Source organism: Myotis davidii, unplaced genomic scaffold (assembly GCF_000327345.1).
Source record: "Myotis davidii unplaced genomic scaffold, ASM32734v1 scaffold31, whole genome shotgun sequence".
Classification (NCBI taxonomy): domain Eukaryota; kingdom Metazoa; phylum Chordata; class Mammalia; order Chiroptera; family Vespertilionidae; genus Myotis; species Myotis davidii.
Window position 1 is genome coordinate 318,896 of NW_006283639.1, and position 13,430 is coordinate 332,325.

Consider the following 13,430-nt stretch of genomic DNA (forward strand, 5'->3'; position numbering starts at 1 on the left):
AAGTCACATGTTTTCAAATGGATTAGGGAGGAACTAGGCAAAGAGGGAAAACACGCTGTGTGTATAAAATTAAATATTCTTATTTGGTATACTTTCCTAAGAAAAGTTATAATATGCTAACTATATCATTGTGATATTTTAAATCACACTTATTGATGCCATGCAAATCATAAAAACCTAACTTCCATAAAACATAGCAACAGGAGTCAGTCAAACATTTTATAAAACATCTTCCCAATATTCCCAATTAAAAATGGTTGCTAAGAAAACAAAGGCAATGAATTAATAAAACAACAAATCTGACTTCATAGAATTTAAGTTTAAATTTCAAAGTGAATACTATTTTTTGGCATCATATAATAAAGTTCAGACATTTAAATTGTCATTGAATAAAATTAGTACAACTATAATCAATTTCACCTCTCTCTGGCTAGGTATTCTAATAAAAAAGGGATTGCATTGTACCAGCTTTCAATGTTCTTAAAAAGGTTGGAAACCATTTGGGATATAAAATTATTAGAAATTTAATGAAAATATATGGATGGGATAATAAATTATTTAGTTATTCTCCTAATTAACAAAATTAATAACTCTCAATATAAAAGCCTAAGTGATCATCTGACTATTTGACCATTTGCCTGGTTGCTGTGATGCACAATGACCACCAGGGGGCAGACACTCTGATCAGTAGAGGAGGGAGCCTGATTCCCCACGGAACTGACCCTGGGTTAGGTTGCTGCTGGGGCACTAGTGGCCCCGAATCTGCTTCACCTGCACCCTGGACCCAGAGATCGGTTTTGGCTCAATCTTCGCAGGCCAGACCAAGGGACCCCATGGCTGCACAAATCCATGCACCAGGCCTCTAGTATTATATAAATAACAAATGAAAGGACCAATACAGAAGTTATGTACATATAGAAGTTACATGTTAAGGACTTTACATTCACTGAAAGATTAGCAGTAATAAGAAACTAAAATATGATTTAACTTTCTCATTCTTGATTTATTTCATTGTAAATTCAAAACCTAGGTAAAATGCACTATATAGAGAAGATAAAACAAAATAGTATATAACAAAAAAGTATATAACAACATTTGATTAAGCCATATTATTATAAAACTAGAGGCCCAGTGCACGGATGTGTGCACCAGTGAGGTCCCTTGGCCTGGCCTGCACCCTCTTGCAATCTGGGACCCCTTGGGGGATATCAGAGAGCCAGTTTAGGCCTGATCCCTGCAGGCTGGTCGCTTAGGCTTTTATATATATAGATTCATCCAACACATGTACATTTAGACCCAACAAGGATGGTTAAAGTCAGTTCAAATTAAGTGTTATAGAATTACTAGAATATAAAGGATTATAAACAAAACTGTATATTATGAGGGTTAAATTTAACCAGATAATAAAATACTTTGAATGTCATACAAAGAAATGTTTACTTCCTTTAGAAGGTAATAAGGTAACAAAATTATTTTAATGATTTGAAATACTCATTTAAATTTTGAAAATTATTTTTGTATAGGTGATTAATACATTGAAGTGGTAAGGGAAATGACAGATACAGACATGTCTTTTAAAAGAATAGTGCAGACAGAACCTGGCTGGAGAGCCTGGATAGAACCAGGCGAGAGAACCCAACCATGCTGGTCAACTGAATGCTGCCTCTGCGTCATTTCTTCTTTGCCAATTCCCTCCACACCTTTGGGAACCCCTGGACCTGCTGGGACTGGACCCCAACACTCATCTGGGCTACGCCTTATGGAAATAATGTATCTGTTAGATAAGCTTCCTTAAGGAATGAGCTCTAGCACTGTAGGCCATGAATTCAATGTTAATAAATAGGTAATATATATTAACTAATATGTCTTTAAATAGAAACACAAATAAAACAAGATGATGTAAAAAAAAAAAAGAATAGTGCAATAGTGTAAATCTGACCTACATGAGGTTAACAAATTCAGAATAACTGAAAACTAATAGTCAAATGTGCATATATTTCTGCCAAAAGTGCCATTTATTAACTCATCAAATACTTGAGCAGGTACTCTTTCCAGAAAATGTACTATGTTTTGCATATGCAATGAGACAGCATTTCCTTTGCCCAAAATTTGCGTACAGAAAAGGGAAAAATAATATCCTGATTGGCATTTTGTTGACACTGGGAAATGTTTTGGTAAAGTACTATACATGAGTAGTTTTCTTGTGTAATTAAATGATACAACTAATTGGGCTAAAAATATAGAATATTCCATGAATTATAGGGACCATTTGCAGTGTAGGATTTTTCTAGAAATGTAAAGGAGTTGGAAACCCTAGTTATCATACTTCCTATAGTAAGGAAGTATTTGAACATCCTAAGAAAAAATACTAGCTCTCCAATATTGCAGAGGTAGGGAGAAGATACTTGAAATACCGATAACAATTATAATAATAATAATGATGCAATCATTAATGATGCTATAAAATAGTTGTTCTCAAATTATTTGCTCTTAGGAGCTCTTCACAATCTTAGTATTGAGTGTCCAAAGTATTTTTATTCATATGGTAGATGTATTAACATTTATATTAGTAACTAAATCAGAAAAATATTAACTCGCTAAATAACAATAATAGACCCATTGCATAAATAACATACTTTATTAAAACAATCATTCCTTCTAAAACAAAAGAAGGTTAAAATAATGACTGTTTTATATTTCAGCAAATTTCCTTAATGATTGCTTAATGAAGGCAACTGACTTTATATGTCTTTTTTGCATTCAGTCTGTGGCAATATCACTCATTCTGCAGCCTTTTGGAAAATCTACTACATATTCATGTGAGTGAAAAAATAATTATCCCGCCAATGGTTTTGACCTCTGGAGTCCCTGGAAGTTTCTCTGGTGTTAAATTAGATAGACATTACTGTAAAAATAATATACTAATATAATATACTAATACTATTAAAGGAAACACTGACTCTCAGAATATTACTTAACTGTTTTGTAAACCTTGATAGAAGTAGAAAAGATGACTATTTAGAACTAGTCAATGCAAGCTGATATCTTGGACTACCTCATGCTATTTGTCACTATAGTCTCAAATTCCATGGGTAATCTTGACAAGTCTTTCCTGTATAGTCTAAAGTGAGAAGATGATTCATTACCTAAACTAGGAATCCTCATCAAGAACTTTCCTTACATTGATGGGCATGGTTAAGTGTAAGCTTGACTACCACCTGTAGCCTATTTTATTCTTATAGAGATAATTAAGATTATAATGGCAGATTTGAGACTCAACAAAATGACCAGATGAACTATAATCTGCCCCAAGTTTCTTGTAGCTCAGGATATATAGTGAGTAACAATTTTGTAAAAAGTATCACCTAAAATACCCACCAAAACCTGTTTGTTTTTTTTATTTAATGTATACCCTTCAAAACACCATTTTATTATTAATTAAAGATGAAGTCACTTATATTTGAAACACTTGTCCTTCATTTTCAAGGAATTATTAGTAAAAATTAAGCAACCACACTGGTATGTACTATAGTTACCTATCATTCAGTTATTTGTCAACCATGCTAATTAATGCTAAATTTTCTTAATAACTTTTAAAGGATATTATTTTAGCATTATATGTCTTTATTTTTGTATATACCTACTAGTTCTACTAATATAAGTTAACTTTATTTGGTATATCATTTAATGAGAAAAGAATTGATCTGTTGACCAAGAATAAAAAAAATACCAAAATATAGCAAGATTAGATACTGTACCAATTGTAATAAAGTAAAATATTTAGCTGACCAAGTACAATTGCTGTCTACGTTTCGAGTGAAGTATTTTATAAGCATGCGAATCAGAAGGCTGGTTGATATCTCTGGACTGGTGGAAGCTGAGTATTACAGACACATTATTCTTAGAAATAATAATATGAATAAAAAGTTTGTAATGATATATGGGGATAATTAAGCTTATTTTAATAATATAAAATAACTTCTATTCATTCCTTTCATACTACCTCATTAAATATTATTAAGTTAGGTCCTGACATTTTACTCAGAATTATGTTTCTGGCATTTAACTATTCAGCTCTAAATGTTAAGGATGTCAATTATAGAAGCATCCATCTTTTTCACTATGGTCTCCCATCAAACATTAATGATAGAAGTGTTCATTCAATTTAAGTAGTCTCACATATCTGCCCCGAAGAAGGTTGATACTCTACAAGTGCTCTGACAACCTCTGGTAAGTAATTACTTTAAAAAATATTTTCAACTCACACCTAGAGGCATTTTAAATTATATGTCATTAAAATGTAATGTTTTCTCAAATGACAGGGTCATGCCAAAAGCAAAACTACACTCTATTTTTATCTGAAACACACTCACTCCAATAAAAATGTTACAACTTATACTTCAAAGAGGATAGATAAATTATGCTACACTGAGAAACATGTAGTAACCAAGGTAAGTTGTTATACATACACTAACAATAAATCAATACTATGATATAACTCTATGTGACAAAATGATCGCTTTTTGTGAAGAGTAGGATAGTTCACATTTTTATATAAATTGGGTCAAAATGTACTCACAACTGGATTTTAAATTGTCTCTACCTAACATTTCCTCCTAATATTTCTACAGATTTGCTTTTCTTTCAGACATATGATTTCTAAGTATGAAGGTGACATAAACTCTGAAATTAAAAAGATAATCTTTCTGAAAAACTGGTTCTGAATAATTGGATATCCATAAGAAAGTATTTTTTTAATATATTTTATTGATTTTTTACAGAGAGGAAGGGAGAGGGATAGAGAGTTAGAAACATCGATGAGAGAGAAACACCGATCAGCTGCCTCCTGCACACTCCCTACTGGAGATGCGCCCACAACCCAGGTACATGCCCTTGACCGGAATCGAACCTGGGACCTTTCAGTCCACAGGCCGACGCTCTATCCACTGAGCCAAACCGGCTTCGGCCATAAGAAAATATTGAATGTCAGCATTAACAAACTCACTATACAGTAGACCTAATATGAAAGGCAACGCATCACAAGCTCTTTGTTAGCTAAACATTTTCTGAAAAAGACAGAAGTTGGGAAAAATAGATCTGTTACACTGAAGTTAATAAACTCTGTTTATGATAATGCACTATTAAGACAATGCAAGGACCAAACACAGAGTGGGTGAATATATTGCAATATGTAGGTCCAAGAAAAATTCATATCAAAAAGACAAAAAGCAGAAGACAAATGACTAAATAAGAAAAAAGGCATCTCGGAAAAGTTTATCTATAATCCAATAAATATGAAACAGCATTCAACTAAATTAGTCATTATGAAAATGCAAGTTTTATTCAAAATACAATACTTTAACACACCTTGAGAATGACTACATTTTTTAAAACAGACAAGTGTTGGTCAGATATGGAGCAAAAAAATGCTCATGCACTTTTGGTGAAAGTGTAATTTTTAAACTAATGTGGTAAATTTCTTAACAGCCTCTTTTGAGCTTAATTTATGTATATTACATAAGAAGTAATTGCATTTTTTGTTACAATTCAAGAGATCTCTTATGGATATTTTCCATGATATATGAACAAAAAAAATATGAGTAGCAACTCATTGTAGGAAGCACAAACAGGAAATAATGCAAATTTCATCCACAGTTGAATGGACAGACACATGTAGTATATTCGTACAGTGAACCCTTACATGACAATGAGCATGAACAAGTTACATACACATGTAACACGATGGATGAAACTCAAAATATAGTATGAAAAAAATGGAGATTAGATTCATAAAAGTCATGTGCTTTCTTTGATATACCGTTCAAAAGATAAGCAAAAATCAATCATTGTGTTAAAGTCAGCATAGCGGATACCCTTTTGGAATAAGTGGTGATGAGAAGGATACTCACAGTATAGGGTGCTGTTGTTGCAGTTCTTGATTTAGGTTCTGGTTATATGGGTGTGTGCAAGTAATTAAGCTGTGTTCTTTTGATTTGTGCATTTCTTTATGAAGTGCCTTTAAGGAAACTTATAAAATATGAAACATATGTTGGGAAGGAAAAAGTTAATGAGTTAATATATACAATTTAAAATTGTGAAAATTGATAACAATGGATCTAGTCAGAAATAAATGTGTCTTACTTTGCAAGGGTTTGTAGGTAGAATTGAAAACCTGGACAGCAAGAATGACAAAAACTGCTATGTTATAGTTTGTGTGTAAAAAGTAGATTTTCTTTCTGAGTAAGAATTTTGTAGAGACTACTAGAGACTCTTTTCAGAAATGATGCTGAAGTATAGACACAGAAATTAAAATGGTGGTTGCCAGGGCTTTGGGAGATTTTTAACTTATTTTTAGAGATGAAGATTAAGAACTGAAAGAATGACAATATGGATGCCAATAATAAAAAGGAAGTGGTAGGAATGGCTGTAAAGTTAAGCCAAGTCCTGGCAATTTAAAAATCCTATAGAATATTTTAATGATTTTGGAATATCTTCTAAAATCAACATTGAGTCCCTGTAAGATTTAAGCAAAGTTGAAAGACACGTTTTGCGTTTCTGAAAGAGGACTCTCAATGCAATGATAAAGATAAGTAAGCATTGATATAGATCAAATGGTAGGAGAATATTTCTTTCACACAAACGAAGAAAGATGTAAACTTGATGTTAATAGTAATGAAAAAAAGTAGGTGATTCTAGGGGAATTTAGGAGGAAGACTAACTGTTAATTTCTATAATTAAAATTTGATGTAAAAGAATCATCTGGAATGAATCTTAAAATTTATAGTCTGATAAAAATATTGTGTAATAATGACGCTGATTTCCACTGGGACTAACGGAAGAACAATGATAATAGAAGGTAGGTTACAAGTTCTCACTCTTTTGGGTACGTTTGTTTGAGGCATTTATAAGACATTCAATGGATAATTCAATTATGTAGTAGTTATATAAATTTGAAGTTCAGAAGTGTGGTCTGACTTGGAAATAAATATGTGTGGAGATTTCATTATTAGATGGTAATTGAAGAGAAAACAAATGGTGGAAGAATTGAAGTAAAATTTTACTTTTATCCAAATGTGGTTAGATTACCAAAAAGTATTTATATTTTAAGTTTTAAAGACAAATTTAGAAAGATTTGGAAGCAACCCAAATGTCCATCAGTAAGTGGTATTTGCAAATTCAATATATTAACAGCTTCTTCAGCAATGAAACAGTGATATTTTTCAGTCTCATTAGTACCTCTGCTTTTCTTGAGTTTGTCATTTATCAGATATATAAAGTTAGATATTTAACAATCCTCATTTTTTGTAAAGCATTTAAAGATGTTACGTCAGTACAGGATAAAATAAGTCTAAAATGTAGTTCCCATATTAAATAATAGCTCCATTGTGCATCATTGGAGATTTTATACGTAGAGCATATTACCAATGCTAAGAGTACATCAACTTTTAAATATGAAGATAAATAACCACAACGGTGAGGACATTAATATGTATCAAACATTGCAATACTGCATCTCACTGAAACATGACTAATCTCGCACATACTGATGGTGTTTAAAGCGAAGCACTATTGAAATTAATCTTGTCCTGTGGGAGAGTAAATGGTGCTGTGTTTATCATTTCAATTTCTAGGTAACATACTGAAGCTTTAGCATTTATAATTCCATATATTTTGCAAGGTTGGACACATTTTTATACTAAAGATAATTCTATTTTTATAAAACTTTGTATAATAAAGATCCATGTAAAATGAAGGAATATATCGGGACTTGGGATATACCTTATACTAAAAGGCAACAATGTAATATGCTTTCTTTTCTGGTGGAGAAATGTTGATAATGGGAAAGCCACCTTGTGAACATGAAGCTCCAAAAACCTGCAGTGTCAAATATCTCTCCTTACATTAAATTTCAGATGAAAAATCTTTTCTATTTACTTATCTTTTTAATACTTTATCAGGTTGTAAAATTATTCTATGTGCTTAGTACAAAAACAAACCAATTACAGGTATGAGAACTACAACTAAAAGTTCTTTATTCATATGCACCAGTTTCCCAGAGGATAAACTATGAAAAGTATTTTTTAATATTTATAAAAGCATATTTGCATTTATTATTTTGTTTATAAAAATCAAGTTTATAAATATATATTAACTCTGATAACTAAATTACTGACTTAACAATTTACTTTGGATATCTTTATGCATCACCAAATATAAATATATATTTCTTTTTTTAATAACTATAGTATTTTAACAAATAATAGAAGGTTAATTTGACAAAATGAAGTTTGTGGGGCAAGTACTGGCTTAAATAAAATTGGAAGTTATGCAACAGCGAAATTTAGAGGATATTTAGGATTTAATTGGAAATTTTTATTGACATGCACAATTTGAGGTATATAATTATGGAGCTCAAGATAAGATTATTGAAGAAAGGACAACTGTGTTAAATGACTTATAATGAGTATCTTGGAAGTGCTATATTTAAAGAATACAGATATAATTTGACAATAACATAGAAAAATGAAGTAGAGAGGAACATGGGCATTGTGGGTGATTGAGATTTGTTTTTTAACAATGACACTTAGAGAAGACTTTGTTTAAATATGAGATTTGTGTAAAAGTGAAAGAGTGGAGAAGCTAGACAAGTGGAAATTGGGTAGAATAGCAAAGCAGATAGAATGTTTAGCAAACGCAGACCATCAAGTGTAATGTGCATCATTTGTTTCAAGCAAGAAAAGGAAGCCCGGGTGCCTGGAACTGAGGAAAGCAAAGAAAAAACAGTAAGAACTCAAATAATGACTGGCATGATGGTGACAGATCATGTATAGCCTTGTAGACCACAGTAAGGATTTGAAATTTTATTTAGGATGATATTTGTATGCTAGAAAACTATAAACAGTAGTTTCAATATTTTAAGGGAAAAGATTTGAAGGTAAAAATATACTTTCAACTGAATTATAATAAACTTCATAATGGTTTTACTTTACGCTAATTGTTCTAATTGTAAAACCATGTAATTTCAGTCTCACTTCAAAGTAATTCTTCCCAAAATGCAAATGTGATCATGTCCCTCCTAATTTAAAACCATTCAATGCCTTTCCATTTATTTTACAGTAAAAAATTAATTTCTAAAACTTATTTTCTAGGTCATTAACAGCACAACTTCTGCTTAGTTTTCTTTTCAAGTCTTGTGGCAGCTAGTGTTAAATTTCTTTCATTATATCAAAGAAGCCTTTCCTCTAGTCTTAACTTCTCTAAACCTATTAGAACTTAAAATTCTATAATGAGGAAGCCTACAACTCGATTAAAATATGGGCTAAAGACATTAACAGACACCTTACCAAAGAAGATATACAGATGGCAGCTAATCAGATGAAGATGACTCACATCATATGTCATTAGCAAAATTCAAATTAAAATAACAATGAAAAATTACCACAAACCTATCACAAATGTCAAAATTCACAACACTGAAAACACCACATGCTGGCGAGGACGTGGAGCAAAAGGATCACTCACACATTGCTGGTGGAAATGAAAAATGGTATTGCCAGTTCAAAACACAGTTTGGTGGTTTCTTACAACATCAAGTGTATTTTTATGCACTCCAGCAATCTCAATCCTTGGCATTTACCCACGTCAGTTGAAATCTTATTTGTAGACAAAAAAACGTCAACATGGATATTTATATGTTAACTTTATCGAAAAATTGTTAAAACTTTGAAGCAATTAAGATGTTCTCTAGTAAGTGAATGAGTAAACGAGCTATGGTACATCCAAAAAATGGAAAGGAGCTATCAAGCAATGAAATATATAAAAGAAATTTCAATGCATATTACTATGTGACAGTAGCCAATTTGAGCCGAAACCGGTTTGGCTCAGTGGATAGAGCGTCGGCCTGCGGACTGAAAGGTCCCAGGTTCGATTCCAGTCAAGGGCATGTACCTGGGTTGCGGGCACATCCCCAGTAGGAGATGTGTTTATGTAGTGACAGAAATACAGAATCTCTATATATAAAAGCCTAAGTGACCGAACAACTAAACAACCAGTCGACCAGTTGCTATGACTCGCACTGACCACCAGGGGACAGATGCTCAACACATAAGGTTGGGCTCCCTCCTGTCTGAATTGGGCCTGTGGCGGTCAGGCCAAAACCTGCTATCCCAAATCCCCCAAGGGGTCCCAGATTGCGAGAGGGTTAGCCAATTTGAAAAGGCTACATACTGTATGAGTCCAATGATATGACTTTCCAGAAAAGACAAAGCTAACTATATATATATATAAGGGGTCCCAGATTGCGAGAGGGTGCAGGTCAGGCCGAGGGACCCCACTGGTTCACGAATCTGTGCACCAGGCCACTAGTAGAGTCAACAAAAAGATCAACAATGTCCTGATTATAAAGGGGAATGACAGGCAGAGCACAAAGGAATTTAGGGTACTGAAGGTTTTCTGTATGATACTAAAATTGTGGATATGTATCATTATATATTTTTCCAAACTCATAGAATGTACAAGAGCAAGAACAAACCTAATGTAAAATATGGACTTGAGTGATAATGATGTGTCAACGTAGGTTCATTTATTATAACAAATGTACCACTCTGGTAGGAGATATTGATTAAGGGGGTAGCCATGCATGAGTTGGGGCAAGAGACATTTGGGAAATCTCTATACCTTCCACTCAAGTTTGCTGTGAACATAAAACTTCTCTAAAAAATAACATCTTATATGTATTAGGCTTTCTATCATATATATATACTAGAGCCCCAGTGCATGAATTCATGCACCTTGAAAGGAACTGTGGGCCGCGAGGCTGTGGTGGGCGCAAGGGTGGGTCTCAGCGCATTATCTGGGCCCTCTCCTGGCCCCTTCTGCTTCAGCCCCCAATGCCTGTCTGCCAGCAGCTCTGCTCCTGCCACTGCGGCTCCCACATGCGGATGGCACAAAGCGATTGGGGCCAACACCAGCAGCAGATGCGAGTGGGGCTGGCGCCGTCAGTGGGTGCAAATGGAGGCTGCTGCCTGATTGCCCCTCAGGAGCAGGGGGAGGTAGAGAAGCCCTAAGGAGTGATAGGGGCCTACAGCCACTGCTCACAACCACTGACGGTGCCAAGTGATCAGGACCAGTTCTGAGTGCTGGCAGTGGGTATGAGCAAGCGGCAACTCTGGTGCCGGCTACAGGTGCAAGTGGTGCCAGCTCTGGCAGTGGGTGCGAGCAGTAACTCTGGTGCTGGCAGCAGGTGCGAGAGATAGCTGCTGGCACCATAATGCTTCAAGAGCAGGGGGAGGTGGAGAAGCCCTGAGGGGAGATCGGGTCCAGAAGTCACCACTTGCACCCACTGACAGCACTGACAGCAGACGCGAGCGGGGCCAGTGCTGGCAGCGGGTGTGAGCACTGGGCGAGACCACAGTAACCACCAGAGGCTTGCCTCAATGGCAGTGACCAGTGCTCTGCCTTGGTCTGGCAACCCCGTTCACCTGTTCCACCAATCTGCTGTGGCCAATGACCGCCATGTTCCACACTCTGCTGCCTGCTGCTGACACCCACCATGTTCTGCGCTCACCCCCTGGTGGTCAGTACATGTCATAGCAACCAGTTGTTCAGTTGTTTAGTTGTTTGGTTGTTCCGCCATTTGGTCTATTTGTATATTAGTGATAGATAGATAAATAGATAGATAGATAGATAGATAGACAGATAGGTACTAGAGGCCTGGTGCATGGATTCATGCACAGGTGGGGTCCCTCGGCCTGGCCTGTGGGGATTGGGCTGAAACTGGCTCTCTGACATCTCCCCAATTGCAAGAGGGTGATTCTCAGGTGATCCACTCTGGAATTGGGCTCCCTCCACTTTGGTTCTGGGTGTGTTACCTGAGAATCACAGCTGCCAAGTCACTGAAGCTCAGCAGCTACTGCACTGAGTGTCTGCCCCCTGGTGCATGTCATAGCCACAGGTCAGACAGTTGGACAGTCACATAGCCTTTTATATTTATAGACTAGTGCCCCGGTGCATGAAATATGTGCATGTGGGGGGGTTCCCTCAGCCCAGCTTGCACCCTCTCCAATCAGGGACCCCTTGGGGGATGTCCCACTGCCAGTTTAGGCCCGATCCTACAGGTACCAGGCCTAAACTGGCAGTGGGACATCCCTCTCTCAGTCTGGGACTGCTGGCACCTAACCGCTCCCCTGCCTGCCTGCCTGATTGCCCCTAACTGCCTCTGCCTGCCTGCTTGATTGCCTCTAACCACCTCTGCTTGCCTTCCTGATTACCCCTAACTGCTTCCATGCTGGCCTGATCGCCCCCAACTTCTCTCCCCTGCCTTCCTGATCACCCCCAACTGCCCTCCCCTGCCAGCCTGGTCACCCCCAACTGCCCTCCCCTGCAGGCCTTATTACCCCTAACCTTCTTCCAACCTGATCTTGCCCCCAACCGCCTTCCCGTGTCAGCCTGATCACCCCTAACTGCCTCTGCCTTAGCCCTCACCACCATGGATTTGTTCAAAAGGAAATTGGACATCTGGAAGATGGACAGTAGACCCAGTCTAATTAGCATATTCCGCTTTCTTACACCTTACACCAAACAGCTGTTGCTCTTAAAACCCCTCCTCAGCCCCTCCTTAGGTTCTGCCTTCGCAGTTCACCTAGATTAGGTTCTGATTAGTCAGTTTCCTTTCCAGTCAGCATCAAAACTCCACCTCCTAGGCAGACATTGGCTCTTCAGGGAAATCCAGAATGCCCCACTGACAGCTGTCTCTCCTCCAGGCCTATCTCCGAGCCTGATCCACAGCCTCTGCAGCAGCTGCTGATCAGGCCCTGCCTCTCTCTTTCTCCGGATATATATATATATATTCCCAAAAATATATATACAAACTTTGGATAATTATAAAGACAGTGTTTATTAAAATGCATTTCATTTTTCAAAATTGACCTATCAGCTCTTAAAGTATGTACACATTTCTTATGCACCACCACACACCCACTAGAAAGCCCAGAATTTAAAAAAGACAAAACATGTACAAAGCAAAAATGTGCTGCTACTAAATCTCTCATATTCTCTCATATACAAATGAAGAGAGTAAAGTGGTAAAACATTCATTTAGGGAGAATGTTTTGCATTACTTACTAAAGCTTAACATACGCAAAACCTATTAATCAGAATTTCCATTCCTGGATACAGAGTCTACAGAACAGTTATATATACATTCTCTAATGACAGGTATATGAATGTTCATATCAGCACCATAGGGTACATAAGTTGCTATATAGTCACTTGCTGAAATATTGTAATCAGAATGAATGATCTATAATTACATGCAACGGTATGCATGTATATCACAAACATAAAGGTGACTCAAAGCAGCCAGATACAAATGTGTACTTCATATAAGTCCATTTATGTAAATACAAGACAAAGTTAATATATACTGTAAG

At 36.1% G+C, this 13,430-nt stretch overlaps 1 pseudogene; it reads right to left on the reverse strand.

Moving 5' to 3' along the window:
- The window catches only part of LOC102772338, a 14,889-nt pseudogene extending 3,373 nt beyond the window's left edge, over positions 1 to 11,516 (reverse strand).
- Between the last annotated feature and the right edge of the window lie 1,914 nt (positions 11,517 to 13,430).